This window comes from Solanum tuberosum, unplaced genomic scaffold (assembly GCF_000226075.1).
Source record: "Solanum tuberosum cultivar DM 1-3 516 R44 unplaced genomic scaffold, SolTub_3.0 scf00217, whole genome shotgun sequence".
NCBI lineage: Eukaryota > Viridiplantae > Streptophyta > Magnoliopsida > Solanales > Solanaceae > Solanum > Solanum tuberosum.
The window spans coordinates 256,842-263,766 of record NW_006239142.1 but is presented as its reverse complement, the minus strand read 5'-3'; positions in this window follow the sequence as shown (position 1 = coordinate 263,766).

Here is a 6,925-nt window from a genome sequence, read left to right as displayed (position 1 = left end):
AGCGGTTGCACAGCCGCTATAGCTGCATAACGCGGATCAAAACCTAATAAGAGTGAGGGAAATGGGTTTTCATGCCCATCTCTCTCCCTTTTTACTCATAAAATTCTCTCCTCTCTCTGATCACTTCGTTCAGAAACGTCAAACTAAGGTAACCACCGCAAACTTCATTTTTTCTTTCTTCGTTTTACGCTTAAGAACGATTGCATGCTAAGAAGGGTATAATGGAATTTTGGGTTGATATTTGAATTTGAAAATAGAATGATTTGATTATCGAATTCTCCGAAGCATGGGGATCTCCCTTATGTTTACATTTCTACTACAGTGTTCTAAGCATAAGGATCACGGGGAATAGGGCCGAAAATAGTTCCAAAATGGTAGGAGAAGTTAAAGGGTTGTTCTTGATAAAAACTTAGATTCAGGTGTGATTTAGGGATTGAAATGACTAGATTTTTGTGTATTTAAGTAAGGGAGCACTTCAGGAACACTGATATATAGGAAAAAAAAAATTGAAAATGGAAATTTTAGGCCAAGGGGCACCACTAACATTGCCCCTAGAGTTCTGGAAGATGAAGGCCGCTATAGCGACCTTGCATCTCACTATAGTGGGTGTCGCTATAGAGGGCAACGAGCGCTATGACGTCATCTTCTATGGAACTTTGCATAGGCGTCATATCGCACCCCCTCACTGTAGCGCCACCCTAGCTACTATATATAGCGGAAGGGCGAAAGTACCGGAGCCTCCCAAGCTGCCCCAAAGCCAGATTTTTCCTATAACACGCACTCCTTCTATGATTTTCTAACCCATGTTTCTGAAATGTAGACTAATAATGGACAAAATTGAGGGCCCTGACTACCCCTACAAAAGATTTCTCAATGCTATGAGTCATGATCGGTATTGGGAGACCTCTTACATAAATATTTATAACCTGCTTTGATTGTACTGACATGAGGATATTAAACTTTTTCATAATGTATATTCTCAATATAATTCATCGTTTGGTCAATGTCTTTAAAACTTAATAAGTTTCTTTCGAGGTTTACTACAACATCAATATTATGAGCAAATTCTTTCACCCGGATAATAATAAATTAGCTCTTTAGATCTTTCAATTAATTTTATGTACTATCACTTATTTCATAATACCATTTGTATGGTGAACATCTCCTTCAAGAAGAAAATTATATAAATATGGTCATGATAAAAAATATACTTATCTCTTACTTTTACCCTTTGACAGTTCATGATCTGTTTTTTTTAATTTTCTTCAAACCTCCCATAGAAGTGAGTTGTGGTATTTGCCAATCATACATCGCCTAATACCGCATTCACTTATAGGAATCAGTCTACATTCAAAATGCTTATCACAAGTCATATTTTATTCAAGAATTGAATTTAACCTCTTGTACGTGCATCATAAAATTTTCATTAAAAGCTCATGGACATGTCTTGGTATCATATTCATATGATCTACTTCAATGTTGTCTCCCAACACTCACATAAGTGTACACAATCGTCAAATAATAAAAAAATTGTCAGCTAACTCTGATCTCTACTTTTTTGAATTCGGATGTGAGCTTATCGCCCACTGATCTTACTAAAAAAAGACAATGGGAATAGACACATCAACAGTAGCAGACGCAAAGAAAAAAATCCTTGACCGAGGTATAAGTCATTCTACTCATTCACATCCTAATCATGGATGTTTGGAATACACATTATGCAAGGAGACATTGCTTTTGCTAATTCAAATTGAAGGGTGATATCACATCAATCTATTTCCAGTATCATATCCACAACCCCATTCATCCTAGTTAGGAGTTCTAGCTTCATATCAAGGTCACGATCGATATCATCACTAGCATCAAGATTGTCACTATCATCAATATTGTCACTATCATCAACATCAATCTCATCAAGAAGAAAACCTTTAGACTTGTTATTCAGGAACTTGTTTAGGAAATCCCGTAATGAAAGGAACATAGGAATTTGTCTCTAGGTATTTGACCATATAGGATCGTCCAGTTCTTATAGAACGTATCACTAAAATACCCCTAGAGGGGGATAAAGCTAAATCAAATGTTGAATGTGTCACGATCCAAATTACTAGATCGCCCGGACATCTAGTCGATTCTTGTTTGATAGATAAATTATTACCACAAATTCTCTCTTTTATAAAAAGTTTTTAATTAGAAGAAAATACATATGTGACAAACATAATTAAATAAAGCAACACTCATTATTATTTATAAAAGTCTTTTGACACTTTCCAAAAATCTAGTTTGAACATGTACAAGGGTTTATACATAGAGTATTGATAAAAAATAAATATAAAGATATAACTTCCTTTCAAAGAAAGAGTAGGCACAAGCTGATGATGAATGCCTGTCGTCTCCACACTTTCAAACAGCTTGAAACATAGTTACACACAATAAAAAGGTGTAGTAAGAATAGTATCAGTGCACCACACGTACTTATAGACATCATATGCCGACTAAGATTAGTTTCACGCTACACATCATAAAAATCAATAAGAATAAAAGATATTAATATATCACACTTTACATTACTCAATCACTGTTATTAGGTAACGTTATTATTACGCACCATCTATTTCTCAACTTACTAAATATTAGTTATCAAAGATATTATACTCATATATAACCCTTATCACTTATTAGTATCAAACATTTTCCTCGAGCTAAATTCAACACAACACAATAATACATCGATTAACCACGGATCTTAAACATTACAGTAATAGAAATATACACACAAGTCATTAAAGTTAGACATGAGTCATAACACACTATTGGCATTTCATTGAAATCATAGACAGTCATTATCGAAACTCGAAGTTTCAAATTTGAATTTCCGCAAATAAGCTTCATTTCGAGTGGATATGTTGCAAAAGATAGGTACAAATTGAGGAGCCTAAATATGAATTTTTGGGTAATTTGGTCCAGGTTTTGAGCTGTTTTTGGATGAATCCGATACTTGGATTCAAGGAAGAAGACGAAGTCCATTTTTTGTGTAATAATGTATAATCTTTGTAAATTATTGTATATGAGTGCATAAATATCTCTTATAATTTTGTATAATATTGTATATTGAGTATATAAATATTCTATATCACATTTTTAAATATTGATGTAATAAAATAAATATATAAAAATTATATATGATTGTATATAGTGGTCCGTATATAATATTGTATACCGAATTGTGTCTTGGGCTAAAGATTTATAATGTAAGTTTTAGGCTATATTTTTGCAATGTAAGTTAGATAATTGTATATTTAAAGATTTATAATGTAATTGTAACACCCCGTAACTAGAAAGAAGTTAAAAAGTAGAAAGAGTCATTTTTGGAAAGAATATTAAAAAATCTGGAAAATTTGTTAAGTATGTTAAGTTGGATTTTTGGTCAACTTCAAACAACCATAACTTCTAGCTCAGGATGATTTAGGTGTGTTTCCAGATATCGTAGGAAAGATCTTGGAATAATCTTTCCAACGCAGCCGAGTTTGCACGATTCCGAGTTTGTATGAGTGAGATATGCCCATTCGAAGTCGCGATTCCGAGTTCGTATGAGTGAGATATGCCCATTTGAAGTTGGGCTGTTCAAATAAGGAAAGTCCAATCCGGATTTTGAAAGATAGTTTTTTTTTTACCCTCCCTAGGAGCTCCCACCCCTTTTGCTCTCTTGGTGACTCGAACTCGCAACCTTCGGGTTGAAAGTGAGGGGTGCTTACCATCCGAGCAACTCCCTCTCGTCTTTGAAAGGTAGTTTGGTCTTTTCCTTACACAATTAATTTTATTTGTTTTAGTGAATTAATTAAGGGTCAAATCAGATTTTAGTCAGTTTAGAAATGTTGAAATTCACGCTAGGGCTTGGAGAAAAGAGAAAAAAGGAGAAAGGAGAAGAAAGTTCAAGATTCATCGTCTTCGTAAGGAATCGTTTGTGGATTTCGTCAAGGGGTGATCCCTACGAGGTATATGAGATCACATAGCATTGGGTTAGTTCACCCACGCGCCAAGCATGTTTAATTCAGCATATTTTCGTCCTAAAAAGATTGAGAATTTGATGTTCTTGATAGTTGTTCTTGAATTGATTTCTTCTTGAATATAAGTTGAGATTAAGGAGTTTCTTGATATAAAAGTGTTGTTTCCTTGAGTTGTTTGAGTTAGATTTTGTGTATATGTCTTGGGTATCTGATTCTAAAGTGAATTTGAAAAAAAGAGTCGGAATTAATCGATTTAAGATCAGAAAACGAGACCAAAGGTTCGTCAAATTTTGCCTGAAGGGAGGCTGGCGCGACGCGCCCCCATGGCGCCAGGCAGGCTGAGGCGGCGCGCCAGCAGTGCGCCATTTTGGAGCCCCAGTAAGTTGGGATTGGCGCGGCGCGCCAGGGACGCGCTCTGATCGTCGTTTTCCACCAGTTTTTCGTCATTTAGCCCGTTTAAGTCCCTCTATAGTGTACTAACACTTCCTATTGATTCTAACTACTCTAAATGACTTCTAAACATCTAGAAATCATCCAGAAACATGAATCATAACCTTGAATTCATAAATTCAAATTCAAGGAAAGTTAAGAGCCAGGTCTAGGAAGTTCTTAGAGTCCTTTCAAGCAATCTTTTGCAAATGCTTTTAACTTTGTTTTAAGACTTAAAATTCAAGTTGAGTAAAGAGTAAAGATTGAAGTTCATTTCTTCAAAGAAGTATATGGGGTCTATGTATTCCCAAAGAGTTTAAAATGTTTTCACATTTAAATAAGAACGGAAACTAAGATTTCCAAAGAGCATTTGAGCTACTTTTCAGAAAAGAGTAAATGCTTTCACAATTAAGCAAAAAGGGAAACTTTGATTTCCAAGATAGCCTTTGAGCTAAGTTTTGAGCAATTATCTCAAACCACAGAAACAAGTATGTTTTTAAACATAAAATCTAGTATTATATTTTAGGAGTAGTATTGAGCGCCGATATGGGGGAGAACTCTCAGCCCCCATAAACCATGTAGCCATCATGGATAGAAAAGGTTCATACTTTTTAGATGATTCATTTAGTGCTTTTAAACATAGACTAGTTGATCCACTTAGTAGTTCAGGTTCTATACCCTTGGCAAGGTATATGACGACCCTGGCAGCGTGAGACAAAACGTTGTATCATCACAATAGCTCTTACGTGATGGTTGTCGGTTAGAGAAACTCCCACAGAAGAAATTGTATTCTTATATACACAGTTTATTTGTATTTTTAAATACATCTCAGAGTTATATTGTATCTTTGCATACATACAGAGTACCATTGTATTTCTAAAATACACAGAGTTGACATCCATGTTTTAAACATCTTTTCTTTATATTGCATTTGTTTTAAACTGTTTTATATTGAAATGAGTTCAGTTATGTTAAGTTGAGTTGAGCCAGGTAAGTTCTTCAGTTCCTTTCAAGCTTATGTCTTGTTTTAGAATTCCACTCGCATACTCATATATTCAATGTACTGATGTCATTTGGCCTGCATCTTCTTATGATGCAGACACAGGTAATCAGGATCAGCGTCCAGTGCATCGTTGATCCAGTTGAGCACTCAGAGTCTTGTGGTGAGCCTCCTTGCTTTTCGGAGGATCCCTTTTATTGCTTTCAGTTTTATTATTAGTTCATTAAGATGTCGTGGGTCTTGTCCCAACATCCATCTCATTTGTTTTAGAGGCTTCATAGACAGTCAAATGTTAGCTCTTTAGTCCTTTCATTATCATTATCTTATGTTGAGACTTGAGTTTGCCTTAATGGCCAGTTGAATGTTCATTTATAACATTCCAGTTTATTACATAGATTTATCTTTGTTGAGTTAAGTCTTTCGCTGAGTAAGTAAGTCAGACCAAGGGTTCGGTTAGGGCCAGCAATGGTTTTCGAGTGTCAGTCCCGCCCAAGGTGTAGGCTAGGGGTGTGACAGTAAGTTTTATGCTATTTTTTTGTAATGTAAGTTAGATAATTGTATATTTCTAAAAGTTTTCCTACTGTTATAAAATAATATATTGTGGATGTCCACTACATCAAGAAGTTACTCCATTACTTTCCTCCATTATGAAGATAACCATAACCTCCATAACCTCCACCTTTATAACCATTATTCTTGTAACCTTTCACTTCCATAACCTCCCCATTATATTCATGTTAATGTCATGTTTATGACTAACCTTTTGTATGCCTCTATGTTACACTATAAATAGAGGCATAATGATTCATATTGTAGACACTTGAAGACTTGGAATAATAAGAAAGCTCTCTTCTCTTGTCTCCCTATTTCTATTGCTTTTATCTTCTATATTTCTTGTCTTATTTTGCTTTAGTTTTACAACACGTTATCAGCACGAGTTGCTCATTTCTCTGTCAAAGAATCAATGGTAGGTATTTCTTGTATTTTTTATGAATTATCCTAGTAACTTTTCGGTTGCATGGTATACTTCATATCCTATATATTATTTGTACTAACAAGCTTGTTTTGTGGTTATTTTAAAATAGTTAGTAAATTATGATAATCTTCATAACAATGTTGAGAGGGACTATTAAAATGTTTTAATTTATTTTAACTTGGGATTTTATATGGTTCCAACATGTTGTTCTAATTAATTAGTTTTGTTCATTTTTACTCAATTTTAAGTCAAATAAGATTATATCTATGGTATTCAATATTTATTTATTTTTGGTAATGCATTTGGTTTATCAAGACATTGATTGAGAGTAAGACGGTGAATTCAAGTTTCACCGCACCAAGGGGGTAAGACATCGAGTAAAGTCTCGGTGCACCATGATAATAAGAAGTTGGGTTCAAGTCTTATTGATTTATGACCAAAGACGTCTTTATATGGGTAAGACATTGGGTTTACATCTTAATGCACTATAGTGATGATATGATGATGACTAACATA